Below are 13034 nucleotides of genomic sequence, written 5' to 3'. Positions count from 1 at the left end.
TCTCTGTACTTGACTCCCCAACTCTGAGAACAGAGTCTGACCCACAGAAAGTGTCCTGTGGATGTTGGAAGGTGGAAGGCAGCCTCAAAGTTGAGATGCACTGGGTGGGCCTGGGTCCTGGGTCACAGACTCTCTAAGGGCAGGGCCAGGATTGTTCATGAGGGCATCCCTCCACTTCTTATTTTGGGCTCTGTCCAGCACCGAGCCTTGCACAGTACATGGCTGATATTCAATGCAAGGTTGTTGAATGTGGCTAAAACATTTTGAATCATCAAGTACAACTGGACAATTTTTATTGAATGACAGCCTTCTTTTTGGATGACTTTGAGCAAGTTATTGGAAAGGGGCTGGCAAGAGTGGTCAGGGGGAGTCTCTGTCCCACCCACATTTTCAGCCATCTGATGCCTCCTTCCTGCCTGCTACTTCTGATCTGACCTCTGCCAACTGAAATGGAGCATCTAAGTGTTCCCTGGGGAACAAGGATTTCTGTTCCTCAGGGGAATTAGCCCGATGCTGGTGACAGCTGTTAGGGCTATGAAGTGTTTTCCTCATGTCAGTGAGCCTTGCACCCCTGAACCTTGGGTACAGGGCAGGTGAGAGAAGGGAGACAAATTTTGTTTCAACATATTTGGGCTAGGGCTCTTGGCTAAACAAGCAAACACAAAGCTTTATAAGAAATTCTCATGGCACAACTGGGTGGCTCAGTCAGTTAAGCATCCAACTCTTGATTTCTGCTCGGGTCGTGATCTCGGGGTCCTGAAATCGAGCCCCACATTGGGCTCTGCGTTCGCTGGGGAATCAGCTTGAGGATTCTCTCTCTCTCCCTCTCCCTCTGCTCCTCCTCCCACTCACGAAATTTAAGTATGCAGTACTCTTCTTGCTGGGTTTATTTGTGCTGGTTCTCTTTCCCAATTATATAAACACATCTTTTTAAAAATTTCACTTTAAAACTTCTGAAATGGGGGCCATCTGGGTGGCTCAGTGGGTTAAGCCTCTGCCTTCAGCTCAGGTCATGATCTCAGGGTCCTGGGATTGAGCCCCACGTCAGGCTCTCTGCTCAGTGGGGAGCCTGCTTTCCCCCACTCTCTCTCTGCCTGCCTTTCTGCCTACTTGTGATTTCTCTGTCAAATAAATAAATAAATAATCTAAAAAACAACAACAACAACAACAACAAGAATTTCTGAAATGCAAAAGGAAGGACTTCGTGCGTGTGTGAATGGGGCATAGTGCATTTCTGTCCCAACAGCACTGTGTAAAGCCAAATAAAAATGGCTTCACTCAAGTGACATCATCAGTTGGGTTTTAACAATGTATTCATTCTTTCTCTTTTCATAAAATGCATACAAAATAATGCACATACATAATATTAAGCAATAAGTAATGACCTGAAATTTACAGTGACAAATAACGTCTCCTGACCTCTGAAAAGGCAGCAGTATCTCAAAGCCACGATTGAAGCTTTATCTTCGGAGACCCTCATTTTGACACACCCCTCCTAAGTCTTCTCTCCTAATTTTATATATGCAGTTATTTTTCTTAGGGGACCCCCAAATTGTGTGAGTTTCAGGTACTGTAAAGCCCGCATCTGCCCCTCTCTGACTGCCTCTCTCTCCTTCCTACTCCAGTCCTGCTCCTCAGAGGAAAAACAATTCCAACTCCTATGCATGTTTTCTCTGGTCTGTGTCTTCCTCTTGCTAAGCCACATAAGGCCAGTCCCTGATCTGTTGTAGGGAGCATTGATCACCTCCTACTATGAAGGGTGAGAATTGAGCCCTCCCCCCCTCTCTCTCTTCCTCCCTCGAGCCTTGCCATCTCACCACCTTTCCTCCCTATCCTCCCGAGTGAATCACATAATGATTTGCAGATGAATTACTATAGCGTGTGTATTTCTAGAACCACATAAATATTGTTCACGACTGAGACAAATAGCGTATTATAATTACATGTATTTTCTTGTGCATATTTTCATTTTTCCTGAAGTTGAAATTGCCTTACCTTTTTGTTTGCTTGTTTTCTGGGCATCAATCACTAATTCATCCTTTTTTTTTTTTTTTTTTTTAAGATTTTTATTTATTTATTTGTCGGAGAGAGAGCGAGCGAGAGCGAGCACAGGCAGACAGAGTGGCAGGCAGAGTCAGAGGGAGAAGCAGGCTCCCCGCGGAGCAAGGAGCCCGATATGGGACCCGATCCCAGGACGCTGGGATCATGACCCGAGCCGAAGGCAGCGGCTTAACCAACTGAGCCGCCCAGGCGTCCCATCACTAATTCATCCTAAACACTGACCCAGTTGTAAAACAATTCTCAGTTAAATATATGAGGTAATCTCTACTTTTTTTTATCCCCCCCTGGTAATGTCTTTTCTGGATCCCTCCATCCTCCTGCACTGGTCTGCAAAGCTGCTCTCTGGGTCTGCCTTGAGACTTTCTCACCGGCACATCCTTTGTCACCAGCTTGCAAATTCCCTTCACCTCTCTGTGTTGGCTCCTCTGTCTCCTGGATCTCACGGTTCTTATTTTGGTTTGTTTTGTGACTCCTTCATTTTTATAGAGCACTTCTTTATTACTTTATTTTATTTTATTTATTTTTTCAGTGTTCCAAGGTTCATTGTTTATGTGCCACACCCAGTGCTCCATGCAATACGTGCCCTCCTTAGTACCCACCACCTGGCTCACCCATCTCCCTACCTCCTCCCCTCCAAAACCCTCAGTTTATTTCTGAGAGTCCAGAGTCTCTTGTGGTTCATCTCCCCCTCCGATTTCCCCCAATTCACTCTTCCTTTCCTTCTCCTAATGTTCTCCATGTTATTCCTTATGCTCCACAAGTAAGTGAGATCATATGATAATTGACTTTCTCTGTTTGACTTATTTCACTCAGCATAATCCCTTCCAGTCCCGTCCATGTTGATATGAAAGGGTATTCACTCTTTCTGATGGAGGCATAATACTCCATTGTATATATGGACCACATCTTCTTTATCCATTTTTCTATTGAAGGGCATCTTGATTTTTTCCACAGTTTGGCTATTGTGACCATTGCTGCTGTGAACATTGGGGTACATATGACCCTTCTTTTCACTACATCTGTATCTTTGGGGTAAATACCCAGTAGTGCAATTGCAGGGTCATAGGGTGGTACAGCACCCCCTTCTAAAAATGGGTGCATGAGAGGTCATTGTTTCATCCTTGACAGTTGGACCACACAGAGAATTCTAGACTGGAAAACATTTCTCCTAAGGAATTTGGAGGATTTGCTCCTTATCTGCCAGCATCCTGGGTTGCTGCTAAGAGGTCTAATACCATTTTGAGTCATGCTTGAGTTATACTTTTTGTGGTGCATTCTGTCTCCCTCTCTCCCCCATCCCAAAAGATTCTAGGGTCTTTGCTTCATCTTTAGAACTTTGGCCTTGGCACGGGTCATTTTTCATCCACTGTGCTGGGCAGGTGACAAGCTCTTTCTATCTGAAACACAAGTCCTTCAGTATGGGAAATATACTTCTATGATGTCTTTGATAATCTCCCCCCCCCCCACCAATTCTCTCTGTTCTTCCTTTATGGTATGACTGTTTGTTAGATTTAGACCTTATAGATTGAGTAAGTCCATAATTTTCCTTTTGTTCCCTTTCCTTTCTTTTCCTTTCCTTTTCTTCTTTTTTGTCCTATTTCTACTTTTGTTTTTCTCCATTCCAGAATACTTTTCCTGACTTCTGTGTAGGTGTTATAAGCTAGGCTGTCAGCATGCTTGTGGAGACTGAGCAAAGCAAGGGGGCTGGACTCTCCCCAGTCAGTTACAGACTGTGACTTGATTCCTCTGTGTTCAGTGCCATCCCAGCGCCCCCTCTGCTCTGGGTCAGATGTCCTGAATTCAGGGCCTCCTTGGTAGAGTTTCTTCCAAGCCATCTCCCATAGTCACCCAAAGAAAAGGAGGCCTGGGGGTCTGCCTGCTCCTTACATGAACTTGTATTCTGTCTACCTGCCTTGAGTCTTCCTCATGTGTTGAGAGGTAACTGGGCCTTCCCATCCCTGAGCTCTCGCAGGTGTCCTGGCTATAGACACGTGCCCTCAGCTACCTCACCACCAGCCTCCCGTCTTCCCAAATTACTGGATCTCTCCTGTCTGCTGTCTTCTTTCCTCCTAATCTCTTTGTCTTGGCAAATTTATACCATCTTTATTCCTTTCTCTGCTTTTTTCTCAGTATCTCAGGAGGCACTAGGGATAAATGCATGTGTGCAAACTACCCTGTTTAACTCAGAGTCTCTATTTTTATTTCTTTTGTTTCAAAAATGGCAATTTTATATTGTTTCATACCAAACAGAGCTGTGATTTGTATTTCACCATTTAAAATGCCAAGTTTCTTACATTTTACAGTTCTAACACATTTTCAAGAGCCTAAAAAACTTCTCTTCTGGGAATCTCAAGGAAGGATATGTTCACTCCACCTCAAATTCTTTATGCCCTGCTTAGGATACAGTCATCAAGTAATCAGTGAGAACTGACTGGATTATTACCACATTATTAAGTTGGATACTCAGGTCCCTGAAAGACCCAAGGCCATAGCAGTGAACATGGAAAGCCAGGTTCCAAACAGATGGTGAAGAGCAGCCTGAACAGGAGGTGGGAGAAAGGACAGAGAGGATGATGGTCCAAGGAAGGTCACGGGGACATGAGGGTCCCATCTACCTGTTGTCACCCCAACTTCATGGTGCCACTGGCCCATAGGATGGGTCAGCCACACCTGTGGGGCACAAGTGAGGCCCAGAATCTTGCCAAACCTGGATTCTTTACCTGGACAGTGCAGGGAGGAAGCAGACCTTCATGCCTTAGAAAGTTGTTGAAGGAGTGAACTGACATGATAAATCTGAAAGCTCCTGGAAAATAAAAGGGCTATATAAATGCACAGTGTCATTATCAGATCTAGTGTGGCTCATACAAGTCTGGTCCTAACTCATTGTAACTTTATTGGGCAAGTACATTACAATAATCTGTTGGCGAGACAGATATATCCCTTGCACATGACAAATGTTTAGAATACCTGTAAAGAAGAAATGCAGCATTCATTAAAGATATTAAAGCCCAGGGCATCCAAGGTTGACTCAGAAAGAGATCTGCTCTATTCCTTTCTTCTCTTGCCCTGGAGATCTTGGAGGACACATGTTAGGGTGACAGCATCCCAGATTGAGGGACTCTGGGACCCTGGGTCACCAGGTGGAGGCTAGTCCTTGCTGACCCATATCAGACTTGACCTAGGTGAGAAATAAACTCTTGTTGCACTAAAGCCACTAAGATTTGGGGGTTTACTTGTTACCACAACATGGTAACACACAGAAGCTGGGGATCATCCTGGTGACCAATGGCCCAGTGAGACCATGATCCTTGTCCCACTCAGGAAGGGATGAACATGGACTATGGATGAAATAAAGGAAAGTAATCTAATAATGTAATGTAATGTTTTTTCCCTTTCTGGAGAAGTCTTCGGGGTGGGGGGAGCTGATTCCCACCCCCAAAGCCTGTGTACACCATTGGTGTGGGGACCGCCATATCAGCCTGTAGATATCCATCCAGAGTCCTTCCTGCCCCAAACCCCAGTGAAGCCAGCAGCACCTCCCTCCCTCCACTGACCAGTTTTCAGGGGTGAGGGAAGAATTCTGCTCTCTCCTCTCCTCCTTGCCTTCAGCCCTACACCCAAGGGGTGGAGGCGAGCAGGCACCTGAAGGGCAACCTCCACACCCCCAGCTCTCAGGTGCCAGGCAGGAGAGCAAACCATACCCTTCCCCTCCACGAGTCCTACAGTCATGGTATGTTAATCCATCAGACTGCTGTGAGAGAACACCGCAGATTGGGAGGCTTGGACACAACAGATGTTTATTTCCCTGGATTCTGGAGGCTGGTGACCAGAGCTCATGGTGCCAGCATGGTCAGGTAAGGGTCCTCTTCAGGGTTTCACATGGCCCATTGTATCTTCGTGGGACAGAAAGGGTGAGGGAGCTCCCTGAGGCGTCTTAGAAGGAACCAATTCCATTCATGAAGGCTTCACCCTCATGACTTCAGCAACGTTCCAGTGGCCCCACCTATTAATGCCATCACCTTTGGGGGTTAAGATTTCAACACAGGACTTCGGGCTACACAGACATGTAGACATGTAGACCCTAACATGTGTGTGAAGCCTACATGGGAGAGGAGAGGACATCTAAATGGAGTTTCAGATCGAAACTTTAACATGGACTCGATTTCTTATAACTCCAAGTGACAGAAAAGTGGTAGACTCTGCCCAAGATGTTGCTAAGAACAGAAGAGAGTCAACATATCACAGTGGAGGGTGGTGATTAGAGAGAAATGAAATCATCTCCTGTTTCTACTGCAAGTAAGACTATTCAGTAAACCATACATGTATCCAGAACTCAGCATCTGATTTTTAATGTGTGTGTGTGAGCAACCAAAGATTTGTTTTAAATCATCCCACCCATTTTACAGATGGGTAAAACCAGAGAAGAGAGGCATTTTGTTCAAAGATACATAGGTCATAGCAGAACCTAGAACAACTGGCATCCACTGACTCCTGACAGCATTAGAGGAGCACCTCTACGGGACCTTGTCCTTCAACATCCAGCTCGAGCTAAGGGACAGCCTTCTGATTCCCAACTACTGAATGGCCTCTCACGTTCCAGGGTGGCCTGAGGCAGTGTGGAAGGCAGCCAATATGGGAGACAATGCCTCCTGGACAGTGCTTTGTATCTACTTGAGGATTTGAAGCCAAGGAGAGGCAAGATGCATGAAGGCGGGCTGCGTGATGCTCTCTTTTGCTTGAAGCCCCATGAATTGCAGAAGACACACATCCCTATTTACACATAAGCTGAGTGAAGACCCAAAACAAACCCAGAACGTCAAGATTGTTGGATGGTGTTTAGACTGTGACACACCACTTCAGACGACTCACCTTATTTGTCCCCTCCGGGATTGTTGACTGGTGAGTTTGAAGAGCTGACTTCCCTGAGATCTAATTAAGAAGAGAAGTGGAATAAACTGTGAATAATGAACAGAATGCTCACATGCCCCTCTAAGGAAAGCAGTGTGTTTCCAAGTTGGCCTTAAATACCACTGAATCGTTTCATTTTTCAAAGCTCCCAGCCAGCCTTCCATTTCTGCTGGAAATTGTGCAAACACGGCACATGGTCAGCACGCCTTGCTAACCACAGATTCCATTATGTGTTTAATAATTGACTATTCAATAGAGCATCGATGCATTTTTGTCTGGAACTAATTCACCTTTGTCTGTGCCTCAGCACGAATGTTCAGTGAATCACAGATGGGATCGTGGACGGGCTTCGAGTGCCGCTGCCCAACACAGAGCCACATCCTTGGGATTATTCATGTCAGGCCCTGTGCTCAGAAATGTTCTAGCATGCTAAAGCCACCTGAAAATGTGATTTATGAGAGCTGCGGAGTGCAAGACTACACCTTTTCCCTTCTAATGAGAACTAACAAATCACAGTCTACAGGCCGCTTAAACCAGTGGAGAAATTGTCGGCTGCAAAATTAACAAAAATGAACGCCCTTACAGCTCATTAAGGCTCCCGAGCTACCCAGTTGGAAATTGGGCTGAGATGTGTTGGCTGGGGAAGCAGGTATTAGCAAATGCATATGTCTTAACTTCTCTGCACTGGAAGGAAAATCCCTACTCCCTCCTAAAGAATTTCCGCCTTGTCTTTATTGGCTTGGATTTATGAATTTGAGCAGTACGGCAAACAGAACAAACGGTGCGTAATTTTGTGATGAACTGGGTATACAGTCCCGCAGGATGCTCTCCTGGGAAGGACCATCCCTATGCCTAGGCTCATATGCTGAGCAGGTTTGGCATGGCATGAAGGCATGGATTTAGAAGGGTGTGGGGAAGAACTTACTCCAAAGCCGTTGATCGCAATGTTCTTGGCTATGTTTGCACCAAAAGTAGATGACTGGCTGGAGTGAATGTGCCCTCCAGCAGGAAAAGGCCCAATTCCCTCTGCCCAGCCCTGCAGTAGTATTTGAAAATGGGGAAAATGCAAATATATCGGAAATATCTCTTCAAGTCTTTTGCAGAAACTGGGAATATGATTTGATAGCTAGCATGTTATTTCATAAACTTGTCCATTAATTTAACATTTCCAGCCACAGCATCAGATGTCAAGACTGCCTTCTTGTTGTACTTTGAATTTGTCAGTGGAGTTTCCCTTGCTTGGGGATGTAAGGTCAATTTTTTCATTTTAGTGGCTGTCCTAAAGTAATGGATGACTAAATTTATTTATTCTATTAAGGGACTCTACTCTTCTATTAGGCGCAGGGGAGGAAAAATGTTTCTGACTTTCTCTACCATCCTTATTGCTTTGACTTGTCCCATTTTGCTGACTTGAATGCAGGCAGGCAAATTAATGTGGGCCCAGGGTCGGGAGTTGGAGATCACCAGTGCTTCTTGGAGCCCCCAGAGCTTGCAACTGTAGCCACGGCCACAATCAAATCTGCACTTTGGCCAAGACTACAAAAGTTTGGCCCGCCAATCAATTCTTTTTTTCACTAATCAGGAAGTTGTTAAAATACCCTCAAAACCCTGAGGTTTTTGCATGAATAGGATCAAGCTAGTGTTTTCCCTTTATTATTCTTTTCCAGAATAGTCAAGCTGGAGAATGAACACCCAATATTTTTAGCTATAATAGCAATGAAATCTTATGTAGCACTTACCATAATGCAGTTTCTGTTGTGTTTGTACCTCTTAACATATTCAATCCAACAATCGTGTAACTATCTCAAAATTACAGATATGGAAACTGAGGCACAGAGAGGTGAACAACTTGCTGAAGGTCACACAGCCAGTGGTAGAACTGGGCCCAGAACACAGGCAGCTGGTGCCACAGTCTGTGCATTTAACCAGGGAGTAGGGATGCAACGTATGATTGTGTCCTTAATGAGTAAAGACTTTGGATCTTTTTTGTCATGAATTCTTTCATTCAGTTCCCCATGGGTGCCCAGCAGTGTGATCAACCTTGGGGACTGATAAAATATAAATACAGAGTATGGTCATTCCCTCCCACAATCCAAACTGAATGGAAAGGCTGGTATGGCCCAAGGCTGCAGAAAGGGCTCAGCGGCCAGGAGTTGTCCACTGCGCCTCTCATTGGCTGTGTGAGCCTGTAAGCACATCCTTGAGGCCTCCTGAGGACACCTTACAGGTGAGCAGTCACCTTGGAGGTGGCCATGGATGGACGATGGAGGGCCCAGGTTTAGGGCAGAGCATGGAGCATGGGCTCATACAGCTTCACTTTGGAGATGAGAGCAAAGATGGCCTTCAGCACATCAAGAGCCTTAGCTACATGAGGTGGCCTCCGGTGGCTCTAGGAAGCCCCTATCCCACCCCCTGTCTGCCCCAGGCCTCAGCACTGTGACAAGATGGCACTGTGCTATGCTGAGCGAGGAAAGGAGCCCTTCTGAGAAGGTGGAGCAAAGCTCCACATGCTTGGCCAAGCCTGCCATATATCCTGAGGGCAGATGCTAGAAGCACGCTGGAGAGCAATGGGAAGACCTTCTTCCTAGGATAACCTCCTGGACCGTGACATGGGGCTTCCTACAGTGCTCGGTGGGACAGGCATTCTGAGAGAGATGGGGGGCAGCCAACGCCTTCTGCCCTCAATGCCAGGGCCTGCTGGGTGCTACAGTGCTCCCTGTTTGCCCCTTCGAATATCTTTTGTTCTAGGAAGAGGATATGAATAAACCCATAAACATTCATTCAGCCTGTAAACATCCATTCTTCCTAAGGCAAGAGCTCAACCATGTGACTCACACAGCAGGTTGGCTGATGACTGACTGTCTCCCAGCTCTGTGAACACAGAGGTGCTCTATGCAAACTCCAAGGGAGAGACCAGGCCCCGGAGCCCACTGGCAGAATAGGGGTCCTGTGATTCCAGCCACACTGTGAGTTTCAAAGGCCTTGGCAATAGATGATTCTCCAAGAGAGGAAAGGGTCATTGGCCAGGCACTGGCCTGCCTGCTTTCCTGTCCCACATTCTCCCCAATTCTCACACTTGGGGAAAAGAAAGAAGTACCCTTTGCCAAGTGTCTGAATGGGCCAGATACCCACTTGGAATGTAATGTAATTACATTAGCTTTGAGGCAGATGTTAGAAGTCCCATTCATATAGATGAGAAACTGAGCTTTGAGCATGAGAAGCAGACCCATATCTACGTAGCTACTGAAAAGCAGAATCAGGGTTCAAGGCCATCAGACAGGCCATGGGTCTGACTCACTCCGCTCACTGCAGGCTTGCTAATAGGATGCTCCATGGCCAGCCCTAGCCAGCCTCTCTGGCTGCACCCTCTCCACTCTTGCTCTTCCTATGTGCCCACTTCTCCTTCCACTCATGCCACATTTTTTGTATGCCCTGAACGTGAGCAGGCCATTGCCTAGGCTCTTCTAAATTCCTCCTCTGTCTGTCCAGCACTCCTCAAAGCTCAGCTCAGAATGCCATTTGTTCTGGAAGGTTCTCCCGGACATCTCCTCTGCTGCCTCCACCACCACCAAGGCTGAGCTCCCCTCAGGGCTCCCATGGCACCTGTGCTTACCTTTATCGTGGCTGACCAATGAATGTCATTGTCCTTTAATTTCTCTATACCCCTTGGGGCCAGACTGGACCAGATTCATTCCCTAGTTCGGAGCTTAGACCACAATCTGGCTCACCTGGGACTTGAGAACTATTTGTGGAACTGATGGTTACCCCCGGGGAGGTGAGTGGGGGGATGACTGAAGTAGGTGATAGAGATGAAGGAGAGCACCTGTCATGATGAACAGCGGGGCTTGTGTGGAGGTGCTGGGTTGCTGTGTCATACATCTGAAACTAGTATTACATGGTTTTTTTTTTTTTTTAAAGATTATTTATTTATATATTTATTTGACAGACACCATAAGTATGCAGAGAGGCAGACAGAGAAAGAGAGAGGAAGAAGCAGGCTCCTGGCTGAGCAGAGAGCCCGATGTGGGGCTCGATCCCAGGACCCTGGGATCATGACCTGAGCCGAAAGGCAGAGGCTTTAACCCACTGAGCCACCCAGGCGCCCCTATTACATGGTATTTTTAACTAACGGAATTTAAATAAAGACTTAAAAAAATATATTTGTGGGAAAGAAGGAATCCTGGCCCCATAGGTCCACTTACCACCTTTCCAGCCCTAGCTGGTCTGACCTCCTCTACCACCTGACTCTCGGGGCTGGCAATGACACTGATATCTCCAGACCAGGGCACAGATTCCCAGGCTGGGGCAGTAAATTGACACTGCAGTCAATTTTTAGTCTTCCCGAAGGGCACGATTTGTTGGCTGATGATCCGCAGTGAATTTTTAATCACAGATCGGCCGCTCCCCCTCCCCCTGCCCCTGCCAGGTCTCCGTGCTGCCTGTGCTGAGGGAATGGGCCTCTGTTTGACTAGGCTTTGCAGTGAAACTAATCAGGAAGGGGATTGCTGCTTAAGCCTCTGCTGCAGAGCCTCATGCAAACATTTTCATATGGTAACTGTCCCCTCAGATCTGGGATAGTTCAGAGCCCAGCGCCCTAAGAGGTGTGGGGATAGCTTTCTCATACCTAGGCACAAGGGCCTTGATCACCAGGAGGGTCATGGTTAGTGGAACGACATTTAGGCCAGTGGATCTAGGCTTCCCAAGTCAGAACGTCCTTCGTGTCTGTGACCTCAGGGAAACTTCCTGACAACATAGGGGAGTTATCATTAAAGCTATTCTTTTGCCGGGCAGAGCACACACTTGCTTTGCAAGCACTGTCTTTTCTATGTCCACAGCATCTATGAGATAGGTTCTATTGAGGTCCACATATCTCAGATGGATCCCAGGGGTATTGGGTTCCTTGCCCAAAGTCACACAGCTGGGTGATGGGAGGTCTGGAGACCACGCACTTGACCACTTATATAAGCAACATGCCCATTCTGCAGATGAAAAATTAGTACACAGTGGAACTAGGGCAGGATCAGAGCCAAGGCGCAGAGAAATGAGGGGAGGTTCCAGCATCAGCTAGAACTGGATGTAAGTCTTGACTCTGCCACTTACAATATGTGTGGCCTCGGGCAAGTTGCTGAGTCTCTGGCTTCTGGAGTATGAAACAGAGAAACAGCACCTGTCTTGCAAGATTGTGTGCTGCTTTGAGAAAATCAAACACTTTTGACTCTGGCTGTCTTCTAGACTCCTGCAGCAGTAAGTCTTCTGTAGCTAGTGAGTCATCCTGGGCTCAGGCTCTCGGGGTCTGTGTTCAATGTTCATTCAGTCAGTGGCCCCAGGGTAAAAGGAGAGATGAGTGTTGTTGAGCCCTGACCATGATGCAGGCACTGTCGCTGTTCTGGGCACTTTCCTCTGCTGGCTGCAAGGCAGGGAGCTTCAGGCATTTCACCAGTGAGGAAACTGAGGCACAGAGAGGCAAGGTGATCGTCTGGAGGTGTGGTCTGGGGTGGAGCCTGGGCTGTCTGGCCCTACCCCGCTCTCGGCCTACTCCTCCCTGGGGTTTGCTATGGCCATCAGTCACCTCCCAGGAAACTACCTTTCCTCCTCAGGGCGCCTGTCCTTTCTTGAAGAAGTAAGGCCAGGAGTCACCTGTGTAGGTTTGGCTGAATTTGAGGAAAGCACAGCTCTGCCAGGATCAGGACTTAATTATTTGGCCTTTTATTTCTTCCTTCCAAAATAAAATGCACTCATCACGTCGTGGGTAAGAGCTTTTCCCTCCTGTTTGCAAATAATATTATTCAGCCTCCTTTCTACCAAATGGAATTTACTTAGGAGTAAAAAAGCAAGCGAGAGGAAAAAGAGAGAAAAAGAAAGGGAGAGATTACAGTGAATAGAAGACCTAGGGGATATAATTACAGAAATACTGCAGGTTCTGCATTAGCTAGAAAATTGCAGCCATTTCATTGTGGGAGTAAAGCTATTTTCTTTTATTTTAAAGTGGATCTTTCACCTTCCAAAGGGCTAATTATGGTGCTGCCTACATGTTGTGCTCATAGGCTCCAATTTCATCTTTTCAT

The sequence above is a fragment of the Mustela lutreola genome, chromosome 2, assembly GCF_030435805.1.
Source record: "Mustela lutreola isolate mMusLut2 chromosome 2, mMusLut2.pri, whole genome shotgun sequence".
NCBI lineage: Eukaryota > Metazoa > Chordata > Mammalia > Carnivora > Mustelidae > Mustela > Mustela lutreola.
Note: the sequence above shows the minus strand (reverse complement) of the source record.